Here is a 14,448-nt window from a genome sequence, read left to right on the forward strand (position 1 = left end):
TTGCGGTGCAAGCGCACAATTGATGCTACATTTGGTTCAGCGCGGCTACAAAAGGTCCGACCACAGAGGACTGCTGCTTACAAAGGACTGCTGGTAACCTCCACAAGGCTCGTAGCCCGAGATAAAAACCACACATCGACACACACACCAATGTAGGCCACTGTACTGCCACAGCCACTGACGCCAACACACACAATATAAAGACAGAAAGGTCTTTAAGAATTAAAATACATGAAACGCAAACCCCATGGTTCTCTCAATCAACAGACAGAAATCCACGAACCCAGCAGTCCTACTACTATGCAGGGCTTAGTGTTGCCAAAATCACTCTCGAGCAGGCAGCAGCGAAACCTTTGAGACATACCTACAGCCGTTGCTCTACATAGTCGATTGAATCCTTCCCAAAGCATTAAGACTAGTTGCAGGTTACGTCTCATATGCGAAACATTAATAAATAAATTGTGTATTATTAACCGATCTGTTTTCAAGCGTCACGCAACTTTTCCTTCATCTTGAAAATATGCACTTCGCTGTCGTTTTGACGTGTGCATTGAAATAGCATTTGCAGCAATATTTCACACTGTCCACCAAGAAAAAAGTAAAACATGATGAGCGCGGACACACCGTTTTAAGTGTACGGTATTGTTGTCTACAGTAGTAGATCAACCCTCATCTTACTTTGAAGCTCCCAGATCAAGGAAGTGACGTCGACGCAGCTTTAGCAGCAGAGAAGCTATTAGGCTTGTGTTGATAATAATAAACTCCTGGACTATGTAAAAACTTCCAAATGCATCGTTTTGTGGGTACAGACCATATTTGTACTACTGTAGAAGTTTGGTGTCATGGCATGTGATTTTAGTGTGGTAATTTTGGAGATACTGCCAGGTTCCATTAGCGCTTGTACTAAGCTATTCGTGATAACTCAGTAACTCAGCTGATGTTCAGCCAAGATCGAAAAAACTTCGGGTGGGCTACTTGGCTGGATGTCACGGTTCAAATGACCCTAGGGTGAATCTACTCCGAACCATCCCTTTAAGTTAATTCATAGATTCTATCCATCCAATGATTATATTGTTTAAAGATTCAAAAAAGACATTGATGTGAAATGTACTTTCTGTTCTATACATACTGAAACTGTTACCCATTTATTTTGGAGTGATATCTGTAACTGTATCGCTAACAATATTGATAATGAGTTTAGTTTAATTTAATTTAGGAGTATATTGTTTGGGCTACCTGACTTTAACAAAACCAAATAAAAAGCCAACATAACTTTTATTATCAACCTCATCATTTTCATGGCAAAATTTCATATCCATAAACGTAAATTCATGAAGAAAAAAAAACATCTTTTCTTGCCTTTCCCGGTGAGCTCAGGCAGTACATGACCTCCATTAAATTCTCAAACAACCAGAAAGCGATTAATTTTTGTAATGTGACCCCTTTTATCCCCTGGCGTATAATATAGAAATGTTTCGTGTGTAATGTAATTTTTTTTTTTAAATATAAGGAAGTTTAAACAAAAACAAACAAAAAAAAAACTGTATCATAGAAAGATTTCCGGCTCGATTCCATTGACGTCATATCCGGTGGTGCTGTTGGCGGGCAGAACGGGGCTGATTGTATTTGTTCACGGCGCGGCTTTAGGCTATTGTGTGGTTTAACTGCTGAGCATTTGAGGAAGTTTTCCAATACACGCCGTTGGATCCGCGGATTCTTTTTTTTTTACCACTGGTTTTTGGATCCTCCGGCTTTTTATCCGTTCTCAGTAGACGGTTAAAGTCACAGGATTTTTTGGGGCCTGCCATTAGCTCATACGAGCGCTTCGAACATTTCTCTGTAAAGGTAAGACTCATGTTAGCTAGCCTGTCGAAACAAAACAAGCCATGTTGCCCACCTGGCTCCTCTGCGTGCACAAGTTGTCAATGATTTTCAAAATGTTTCTTATTCAGTTCAAATGTAGCTTACTGAGCGTAGTTTAGCGTTTGTGTAGTTTTTAGCACGTGAGCAGAAACTACTTGAGCTCACAGCGCGCGTGTGGACATGATGGGGGAAGAAAACTGCACCACATTGCTTTCACTGGCCCTTGTAAAAAAAAAAAAAAAAAAAAAAAAGGGGTTATTGTGCATGCACGTGCAGTATTGAACTGAATATGTTTATTATTTGCCAATATAATAGATATGTTGTGTGTATATTTCGGTGGTTGCAGTCTGTAAATCCCGTTGATTATGAATGCAGTAACACCGAGGGAAAAGTTTTCTGTACCGCAGCTAACAGCATTGCTGAAAGGTCCACAACTCGAATAACTCAAGAAGGGACGCATTGGCATTGTTTGTGAGAAAGCATCGATGAGCCTGGATGTGTTTTGGTCGGGAGCAGAGATGCATGTAGCATCGTTGAGAACCAAACTAAAGTTTCCCCAGTCGCGCCTGCAGCTATTCGTTCTCCTGCTAGCCTGAGGCCACATTTACACATAGTCGGGTATTTAGAGAAACGAATATTTCCCCCCTCCGTTTTCAATAATAACATCGTAAACACAAAATCGTTTTCAAAAGACTTGTCATTTACATCAAACCGCATAAATACGCCGTCAAGCGCCATAATAACTATGCCAAACCTATTGGCGGCAGTGTAGGGAAAGGAATAAAGCCATGCAAGCCAATCAAAATCCTCAGAATCGAGGACTTTCCTCATGTGAAGGAGGAGATAACGCGAGCAAATATCACAACAAAATTGAAGGCAATAAGAGGGAAATATAGACAGTCAGTGGATACTGGACGCAGGAGCGGCTACGGAAGAGTGGTGCTCCTCTATTTTGAACTGTGCGAGCAGGTTTGGGGTGGCAAATGCAGTAAGGCCAGAATCGTTTGCACAAACGTAAAAATTAGTAGAACTTTAACATCATCCATGATAATCCTGATCAGTAGCCAAACAAACTGTAAACATAAGGCGCTCGCATGACGTTAAGCATTTTCTGGCGCATAATGTGACGTTTAAGAACCTAAAACGCCGTTTCTCCCAGTTGACACGGCAACACATAACCGGCGTTATCAGAAATCTCCACTTTGGCCGGAGGTTTTAGAAGTAATCGTTTTATGTGATTAAAAACGGGGTTTTGGTGTAAATGAGAGGTCAGTGTTCAGTTAGATAGATAGATAAATACTTTATTCATCCCAATTTGGGAAATTGTTTTAAAAGATATGAAAACAATTAAAGTAAAAACTAGCAAATAGAATGGAATAAAATAAATATAAAATCAGACACGGTAAATAACTATTCCCTAACAAACTTTTATTTTTGTCGGTGTTTATTAGTGATTATTTATTTAATGCCTCCCTTATTTGTATTTTTTCTTATTCCCTTCTTTGACAATGCCAATTTACAATACATTTTTAGAAAAGTTTCAGTGTGGCTGTGGTTGGATTAATAACATGGTGTGCTAAAGAAATACTGTCAGTAAATAAGGGTTATTAAGATATGAGAAAGCTTTGGAATGAACTACATTCCAGCAAGCTTCTATAAGTTGTAAAAAGAAATGCATGCACATTGATTTAAGGCTGGGAATACAGGAGCTCTCCAGCATGAACATGCTAACTGATGAATCACCTGTATTGTCCTGATGTTCTTTTGCCTTAACATACTGTCCTCCAGTTGTCGTCAGGAGGGTTTGGACTGGACCCGTTTTAACGGTAGATGCTGCGTGCACCTCAGCTAAGCTGTATTTACCATATCGCCATATATGTTTTGTCATTTAAAAGTGACTTCTTAAAGTTAGACCTTATTGATATTTTTACTAATGATCCAATTCTTTTTAGAATCTCGTTATGGTGACAACTCCAGATTATGTGTTAAACATACCAACCATGTTAATACAGTATTATGGGTGTAGTAGGTGTCTAAGGTGTGGTAAACTGGAGGCTTGTGCTCGGTTGCTTAAGTGGGATTCAGCACATTTGGTAAGAGAAGGTTTTAATGTATGGAATGATAGCAGTGCCACGAAGAAGAATACATTTGTAATATAAAAATAAAATGATAAAGGAAATGCATTCAGGAATAAAACATTATGTGTATATACAAAGACAAAAGAATAAATGTGGAAGTATAAAGAAAAATGAAAGCTGCAAGCAGCTATAAAGGTCCTTGGACCCAGGCGGCGCTTTGGCCAGTGATGCCACTAAGGGCTCTGGCGACCGCGCCATCTCGGCTTCTGGGTACCGGATCATTGGGTGTTGTGCTCGCAGGAAACAGCGATTGCTTCATCTAATTAGCCATGCGGTGAGAATGTCAACACGAATTAGTGCTGGGCGGTATACCGGTTCACACCAAATACCGGTTTATAATTTCATTATGATATGAATTTTTAATATACCGCCATACCGGTGTATTTGATTACACAACGGGGGGGGGAACGCTGCGTCGCGCGACATTGTTTGAGACGGGACCCTTTTCAGTGTTGCGCTTCTAAACACGCATGTTTACTGTCTATTAACGCTATTTAAAAAATGCTGGTATTCGTTAAGCTGCATTTCCTTTCCTTGCTCTCCCTCCGTCTCTGTCAGTCATGCGTCTCTCTCACATAGCCTACACACACACACACACACACACACACACACAGCCCCTCCCCTCCGTGCACACCGCGTGTGACTCCATCAGCGATATCATCCCTGGAAGCATGGAAGCTTGCTAGCTTCAGCGTCGCGTTAGATTAGCTCCCATTAAAAAGTCCTATAAAAATATTTAATATTTTTAATACAATGTTGTCCCGTCCCGTCCCGTAGCAAACAAGCGATTACGCCTTCTTTATAAAGTTAACTAGTCGCAAGTTTGCCGTTAAAAAAAAAAGAATAAAAAATGTAGTTGGGTTGTCGAGGTCAAAACACTAGCAGCTGTGAATCAAATAAAGTAGTTTTTTTAAACTCTTACACTGAATGTTTGCTGCTTCAATCCAGATGAGTATTGAAAAATATTTTCCGCGATTGAAAGAGAGACATGTTGCGGATGAGGAGCAGCCTGAACCGGAGGTATCAGTCTGAAACAGCTGAACAGTCCAACCAGTGTAATTAGCTATGTTATTCATTTTTTTACAATGAAGATGTGAATATTAATACAATAAAGTTCTGTGTGACCAATTATTAACGAAGGAATTATTTTGAAGAATTTTTATTTTAATTTTTAATTCTGTTCTCAATCTGTAGAAAATGCTGTGAACACCTAATTATGCATGAAAAAAAATACCGTGATATGTATTTTTGGTCATACCGCCCAGCACTAACACGAGTCAATGCTGACATTAAAACATGAGCCGGCACTATTGGCAATCATGCAAAATATCATCCTTCAAGGTCCTTCAAGGTTTGCAACAAGATGTTCTAGATCTTCTACAAGTCTGTTGTTGAGAGCGTCATTTCCTCTTGCGTCATCTGTTGGGGCAGCAGCATCAGAACCAGGGACCTAAAAAGACTCAACAACCTGATAAGGAAGGCTGGTTCTGTTCTGGGGACGACTGTGGAACCTCTGGAGACAATAATGCAAAGAAGGATTTTGCATAAAATCAAGAGAATTATGGACAACCCTGAACATCCTCTCCATGAGACTGTTATCAGAAAACAGAGTCTCTTCAGTCAAAGGCTTCTTCAGTTTGGATGCAAAACGGACCGCTACAGGAAATCATTCCTGCCCACAGCCATCAGCATCTAAAATAACTCCTTGATTTAATTGAGCTACATCAACATTTAATTTCCCTCTGGGATAAATAAAGTATTTTTGAATTTTGAATTTTGAATTTGAATTTGAATATGAGTTGTGTGGGACACTACACTTCTGAGTAGCATCAAATTTCTGTGTTATGGTGAAGGACTGGATAGTGTAGTGAACCCAAGATTGCCACCTTTTATGTAGGTGAACTGGGTTCAAATCCCCTGCATGAAAGGCCCCCTTACCCTACCTGTGTAAGTCGCCTTGGATAAAAGCGTCTGCCAAAATGCATAAACATTTAACAGGAAGCATCTGCTTACATTGCAAAGACTAAAGTTGTGTTCAAAGGACATGCACAGATCACCTGTGCGCCGGTAAGCTAACGCTACAGTGCAAATGCGCATGAACAAATAGAATATCCCACTATCATGGTTATTGCCTGATCCCAATTCAAATGTTAATCGTGGTTTATTTTTATTTATTACCTGAAGGCTACATGCCAGTGCAACTCTTGATTTTTGGACCGTTCAAATGTTTTTAATAAATGAGTATGTTGAAGTACATGGAATTTTTATTTTATTTTTTTTACCGTTGTATCGAGAATCGTGGAATATCACTTGAATTGGTATTAACTACTAAATGTCTGGTATTGTGACATCCCTACTGTCCAATCCCAGTTTGAGCGTGCTTAATGGTTACTGCTGGGAAATCAACAATCCTTTACCTTTCAATTGAATGCTATTTTATTTATATAGCACCAAGGCTTACCTAGGTTTACTCATTTTGCCAAACACTTGGGCGTTCAAAATAAGGCCCAGGTGTTTAAACTTTTGGTATATTATCAATTATAGTTCCAATAAAAGAGGAAAATTGGAATCTGTATGTCGTTATTGTCAAATTTTATATTTGGTCAGAAAGATGAGAGGTGTAATGGTCTCAACATCTCATATCCGGCATTTATACCATTGGCGACATTATGAATAGTCGCTGCCACTTTGTTTATAAACACTGATGAAAACTGCATTGAATTTAGATGTTATTATCATTTTCAAACTGAAAATTTTTAATATTAAAAAGTGCCATACTGAATCATTTACTAAGTGAGTTATTCTGACAGTATTTATCAACACTTTTGCATGCATCCTCGTGGGTCCACAAGAAGTGCCCTCTGGAGACGTCAAACTGGCGACTGTAGCTGGAAAGAAGGGCAAGAAGGCTGAGGAAGAGGAGCAGCCGGCACCTGCACCACCTGCAGAAGAAGCAGCAGCAGCAGCAACACCTGCAGCGGCAACACCTGACGCAGCAGCAGAGCCTGCAGCGGCAGCTGCCCCTGCAGCAGAAGCCCCTGCAGCAGCTGCACCTGAGGAGGAAGAGGAGGAATATGTAGTGGAAAAAGTTCTGGACCGCCGAGTGGTGAAGGGCAGAGTGGAGTTTCTGCTGAAATGGAAGGGATTCTCCGAGTGAGTACAAGTCTTTGTACACTCCTAAATCTTTTTTTCTTTTCTCTTGGATTTTTTCCCTCTGTTGTCTCACAATTTGGAAATGTTGGATTTTTTTTTTCAATATAATTTAGTCAACACAACATGCTTATCATCTTGAAAGGTGCAAAATGTTTATTATAAATTCTTTATAGAAACAAAACTAGGGATTTTATCAATCTTAATTTATATTGCTACGCTAGATGACCCAATCTGGCGACGTCTATGGTGAAAGTGGCTGATTGATTGTTCCCCTTCCGGCTCCGTTCCACTCCTCACAGTGAACGATGGCGACCGAGAGAGAAAGACTGTTGTTGGAGTTGGAGCTTGTTGATGTTGAAATGCAAATAATTTTGACCAATTGTTGACCGGCACACAGTAAACTCTTTTTACAAAATGGCGGTGTTGTTGTTCTGAGAGGAAGGAGCTAAACTGGAAAAGTGATTCCAGAAATGATGTTGTTAGCCGACCAATCACAACCCTTGCGGTCTCCGCGAGTCTCCGTCTCCTCGACGGATAGATGGGAATTTTGGCTGGCGAACACAGGCAACAGAGAGCATCTCCAGGAGGGTTTCCGACGACGGAGAGGGCTCTCGGTGGCCTTTCCCAGACGACTGTAAATCAGGCTTTAGTGGCACAGATCATGCACGCTTGGCAGTATTTTTGTGCATACGATGAAAACCCTTTTGTCAATTTTGTCAGAACATGTAAAATCCCTCCTTCAGACACATGGTCTAACCCAGTGGTTCCCAAAGTGGGGGGCGCAGGTCAATCGATCAATAAATGACACTGCTAGCATAACATGGACATGTTTTTGATGGGGCTCCCATGTAAACGCAAAGCAGACAGTGAAGCATTACCAAATGTGCTTCCAAAGCAATTTCCTTCCATGGCAAAGAAAAGAAGATATGATGACATGTATCATAAACATAAGGAAACATTCAGGCCAATTACAGTTGACAGTGATGCAGCTAATACATATCTGCAAAGAAGGAAGAGTAATAAAGAAAATAACTGTCAATTAGAGACAATTAGAGTTTTTTTGTTTGTTTTTTAACAAGAAAATGAATAAATTGAAAAATAATTCAATTAGTCAATTAATGTCCAACCATATGACCCAAAAACATCAGCTATCCAGTTTTCCTCATTGCCATCTGTCATCCCTTTTAATATGGTTGTGAGTATTTTCCCTGCATATTTAAAGAAAGGGGTCCAAATCCTACAAAAATCCTCCATCTTACATTTGAATCTGTATGTTAGGTATTCCATTGGTAGTAAGTCAAATATCACTTTGTGCCAACCCCTAATTGTAGGCGGAGCATTATCAATCCATCTAAGGAATATATTTTTCCGAACAGCAAATGTGAGAATACTGAGCAGCCTTCTGTTCAAATGTAAGCATCACCCCTTTATCAAATAAATGTTCCAGAGTTAAAGGACAAGACCGTTTTTTTGACATTGGGCCCTTGATTTCACATTATAACATGATGTTCTACTCACCCCTGCTTGTTGTTGGTAATTTGGAGCTGTTCCGAAGATATTCGAGAGGCGTCTGGCTGCTCTCTTGAGATATTCGGCCATGAAACGGTTTCCTATGGGCAAGCTTATACAGGCACAAACTATGCTGTTTATAATTTATTAATTACTGTACATTAGCACTGATAACGTGGAGGTGCGTCGCTTACTTAAAAAAATCCGGGTTACTGTAATTTTGAATTTTTGTCGTAAAGTGGGTGTTACTGACGTCATCATCGTGCTACTGCCACAGACAGCCCACAGACAAACACACACAGACTTTACGACAAAAATATTTTAAATACTATGACTGAGCGGGTTGGGGTAAAATCCAAGTTCCCATATATCAGAGCGAGCGAGGACAATGTTTTAGAACGACTCTTCAACTTTCTTTTTGCCAGTCTTACACACAGATTCTGGATGGTTATTAATCCACTCGGCTATCTACCAAAGCTGATAGAGCCTAATATTTGGGGCCGCTAAGCCTCCCTGCTCTACAGAGCTCTTTGGCAGGAAGAGGAGAGCACGACCTATATTAGGCTGGTGGTCATAATGTTATGGCTGATGGGCTCATGATGCACCTCAAACACTTTTTTATTGGAATATGGGGAGCTTGGAGGCCAGCTCATACTGAAGGTAACCTCTTCTTTGTTTGGTTTGCACCCACCTCTCCAGTGAGGACAATACATGGGAGCCGCAGGACAACTTGGACTGTCCCGACCTTATCGCAGAGTACATGCAGAAACATAAAGAGAAGGAGGAGAAGAAGAAGGAGGGTAAAAGGAAAGCAGCCAGCGAGGCCTCCGGAGACTCTGAGGAGCGAGGAAGCAAGAGAAGGAAGGAGGAGGTAAGCAAACGGACTGTAAAGAATGGCTGCCACACTGGGAACTCTTTTCATAAAGTGACTGACGTGTTTCAGTATCTATTGTTGTCCTTTCTGACCCGTTTTCCTTTTCATCTTTAAATGGGAAATGGACCGTTGTTATATCACGCTTCTCGTGTTGTTGAGCTCTCAAAGCGCCACATTCACCTATTCTCACCCCCACACACACACACACACACACTTACAGCATGGCTTGGCGTTAGAATACAGTTGCTGTTAACTTTGCATGTTTATCATGGCTGCCTCGGTTGTGGACGTCCTCAGAAACTAAGGGCGTATTCAGACCAGGAAAGTCCGATAGTTCACTTGCTTTGGTCCGAACCTTTTTTTTTCATTTTGGTGCGGTTCGCTTTCAGACTGTACATTTCAGTAAACGGACCAAAATATGTCATCAAAGCCACGCGCCCTGAAGTCGTTCGGCTATTGGTCAGAATCGACACGCGCAACACAAAGTGCTAAGTTCAAAAGTGAATGTAGTCATGGACGCTTTCCGTGCCGTTATTGCTTTTAATATAATCAAAACTATATGTTTTTTCAACGTATATGATATGTGGGCATCTGCCCAAACGTCCACAAGAGCACGGGTCTCCTCTTCGGCCCACGTTTGTCCCCTACTCATTTTCGGTCTAGAAATATTATTTTCGGTCTTTCGTTAGCTTTACCACAGCCGGTCTAGTAATTAGAAGAACGACGCTCTGTTCTGTTACCTAGCAGCAGACAAACGACGGATGCTCCCGAGGTACAAAAAAGCAAAAAGTCTGGGATTAGGTCCGGTCTGCTTTCACACCTCCAAAAGATCCGCACCAGGGTTCGTTTGATCCGGACCGAGTCCGACCTTTCAGCTCGGTCTCGGTCCGCTTGTTTGGTCCGGACCAGAGTTCGGTGGTTTGTATTCAGACCATCCCAAAAGGTCCGAACCAACGGAAATCTGGTCCGTTTGGTCGTTTGGTCCGGACCAAACGAGGTAGGTGTGAATACGCCCTAACATTTTGTGTTTGCAACATGGAGGTGACTGGTGGGGGGGTAAGCTTACTTTTGATGATCTTAACATCAACAAAATGCTGAAGCCCTTCTATTGAGCCCATATTTAGCGTTTATCAGAGGGCTTCTGCTTGCATCCTGTAAGTCCGGCAGCAGCTTCCGGTCTGAGTGTTCGGCTGTGCCTGCCTGTGGAATCCTGCTGTGGAATCCTCCGGTAACCAGCATGCTGCACAGGCAGCTATGTGAACACTTATGCTGAGAGTGGAGATGGTTGGTTCCATGAAGGTGAGGTGCAACAGCAACTGTGTTCTCAGCTTTAGTCTATGCAGGGGTGCAGGCTACACACTATTTTTATCAACACATCAGGAACAATGTGGGGTTTAGGGTGTTGCCATGGATACTTTTACTTTAGGGAAACTGTGAAAGGAATCGCTAACCTTCCAGTTTGTTGCCCACTGCGCTTCCTCCTAAGCTCCACCCATCCCTTTGGTCATGTCCTCTCTTGTGCTCCTTTCTTTAGGGTGAGAAGGCCAGAGGTTTTGGCAGAGGACTGCTGCCTGAAAGAATCATCGGAGCAACAGATTCCAGTGGAGAGCTAATGTTCCTCATGAAGTGGTGGGTCCTCACTTTTAGCTCTTTTTTTTTTTAAAGATCCAGTGAGACAGCTCTCAGGATCATTAAAATGGAGTCAACGGAAAGTAACTTTTTGTGTCCTTCCTGTATACAACAAAGCATTTAAAATATAAATGTGAAGGTACGTGGTGATGCTCATATTCCCTGACTGGACAAAAAGGAAAAAAGCCCGGCTCTGTTATAGTAGTAGTACAGACTCGTCTGTCTTCTTCTTTTTGCTCCCGGGGAGCAATGGGTAAAGCGTTTGGTACCAGCCCACTGAGGGTAACACAGTGCCTCTGATTAATGGGATGGGACAACTCATTCTTGGCCTTTAATTGTGATAGAAAAACTTGAGTATAGAGCAGTTCAGTGCAGTTGGGGGGGCTTCCCCGGCCCACGTGTCAAAGCATTCTTGGGCAAGACACTGAATCCCACATTCCTACTGATGCATCCATCGGTGCATGAATGTGTGTGAATTAGGGCTGTCAATGGATTCAAATGTTTAATCACGATTAATCCATAGATTGTCCAGAGTTAACTCACGATTAATCACAAAATGCACGTTTTAATATATCATTTAATATGTTCTAAATGCACCTTAAATAGATATTTTTAATATCAACATGGTAGCAGACAAAACTGCGTTCTTCATGCAAATGCATTTTATATTTCCATTAACAAGCCAACAAGCAACAGCATAAGGCACATTGACCTGAATGCAACGTTCTTTCCTGTGTAGCATAGGCACAGCTCCAACCTGCCGTAGGTGGAGGTGTCCACTGTCTCTAACCTGCCGTAGGTGGTGTCCACTGTGTCTAACCTGCCGTAGGTGGAGGTGTCCACTGTGTCTAACCTGCCGTAGGTGGAGGTGTCCACTGTCTCTAACCTGCCGTAGGTGGTGTCCACTGTGTCTAACCTGCCGTAGGTGGAGGTGTCCACTGTGTCTAACCTGCCGTAGGTGGAGGTGTCCACTGTGTCTAACCTGCCGTAGGTGGAGGTGTCCACTGTGTCTAACCTGCCGTAGGTGGAGGTGTCCACTGTGTCTAACCTGCCGTAGGTGGAGGTGTCCACTGTGTCTAACCTACCGTAGGTGGAGGTGTCCAGGTGTCTAACCTGATATTCCAAACTGGCCGTACTCCGGTGATAACCCGGTTCACATTGACAGTAACGGCAGATAACTCTGGTCCTGTCGAGAGAACACCTGGCAGGGTTTACAGGATGAACTTTCCATTCAAAAGACCCTTTTCATTATCCTTTTCTTCTAATTTATTTATTAGATTAGGCTGAATGCCTTCCTGATTTGTTAAACTACGGCGCGGACCAACGGTCAAAGTTATCGAACGTGCCCGTGTTAATCTTACATCAAAGAAAATGATTGGCATTAGCAAGCCGCTGCTCGCATTAGCCCTGGAGTGAACACAGAAGACAACAGCGTAACCTATATGCACTAAGATGTGCCGTGGGAGTGGATGGGTTTAACATGTCTGGTTAAAACACTCTAAGTGGTTAGCTAGACTAGAACAGCGCTATTCAAGTAGATTCCATTTACAAAACCACCACTGCACTTTACCTAAGTGCTACTTGTGTAAGTTTTAGTACTGGACTCTACATGGGTCTGACGCTGTAGGAGGAAGCTGAAAGCTGAAGTCATATGTTGCTTGCATTTTAAAGCTGTAGCACCACCTGAAGCTGAAAACGGTGTATGAAAATAAAAGCTTTGACTCTTTGTCTCCCCTATCTCCAAATAAAACTAACAGGAAGAACTCTGATGAGGCAGACCTAGTCCCAGCCAAGGAAGCCAATGTCAAATGCCCCCAGGTGGTGATTTCTTTCTATGAGGAACGTCTCACATGGCACTCCTACCCCACGGAAGAAGAGGAAAAGAAGGACGAGGACAAAAAAGACTGAAAAGAGGAGGAAGCGGCGCTGGGTTGCAGGGCAGGAAATCGACTACACACCAGTTAAATGATCAAGTTGGTTCTCTGACTTCTGCTTTGGCAGCAAAAGTGTGTGAAAAACAGCTGTTAAAGTAGCTGATGGAGGAAACGTTTGTTTTCCTGCCTTGCAAAGAGTTCTCAAAAGTTGTTCCCACCTTTGTATTGATTGAAAAGGTTCGTTATTTTGAAGAGGTATGTTGACACTTGGATCTGATATTTTTATTTTTTTTATTTTTTTTTTTTTCTTCTTCTTCCCTCCTCAAGACTTGAAGACTTGACTTGTTGTTTGATGGGAACTGATGCCTCTGTCCTAATTCTAATAATGTCTCACTGAATGAGTTACTGAATCCAGTAAAATGACTATAAAGTGTGTTACATTTGATGGATAAATGCCTGATGATGAAAGCAAGCTATCAGTTTACCTCTTTAATGTACATTCATGCATTCAGAGTGGTTCTGACTGTCCCGTTTGTCACAGTCCTCATGTAGATTCTGTTTTTCAGAAAGCTAATGGCTGATGGTTTCCTGATGGCTGCCAGTGCTTTCAGACTTTCCCACTTCCTGTCCTGCTTTGTTGAGATGCTTTTGAAGGGAGTGAGTGTTCTGTGTTCATCTCCCTCAGTATGTTCTATGTGCCACCTGCTTTCCCACAGAAGCTGACAACACTGCTCCTTTGCACCTACCAAACATCAATTGACTGTACATTTTGCTCTGAAGTGAACAATAATAATTTCCAGGGCAGCTAAAGACGTCAGGATAGCAGAGATCTGGCAGTGGGAACGAGTAAGATGACATGTTCATCGGTGCCAGATTTGATACCAAATAGGGAATTATTCAAATGAATGTATGATGACCTAAAATCTTTACTTAAACTTGCCTCTGGAAATTTGACGGATTGTTTTAGTTACTGTTTTTTAAAAGCAAATCAAGGGTTATTTCTCCACTTTTATTTTACATGAACTTACTGTAACTGGCTCTTCTGATTAAGGACAATCGAGCCGATTTCCCTGTGGAACAAAATAATCGGCCAATGGTGCACTGTGACTGAAATGTTGGGAAGAGAACACAACATCGACATTAAAAGTATCTCCTGGTTGTGTTAGCGCGGTCCCTGCAGCTGGTGGCTGTTAGCGGGCCGTCCCATCTCACCAGACACACACTCTGTAACAAATTCCATGCAGGAGAGGATTGAAAGTCTGTAGAATAACCTTCATTTCCACTCCTTTTTTAACCTCAAACACCCCCCCCACACACACACACACACACACGCACACACTATGTTTTCTAGGCTGTAGTTTGGCTTCCGTTGCCCGGGCAGCACCATACATGGAGTTCTTCTTGGCTC

This window comes from Odontesthes bonariensis, chromosome 21, assembly GCF_027942865.1.
Source record: "Odontesthes bonariensis isolate fOdoBon6 chromosome 21, fOdoBon6.hap1, whole genome shotgun sequence".
In the NCBI taxonomy this organism is placed as follows: domain Eukaryota; kingdom Metazoa; phylum Chordata; class Actinopteri; order Atheriniformes; family Atherinopsidae; genus Odontesthes; species Odontesthes bonariensis.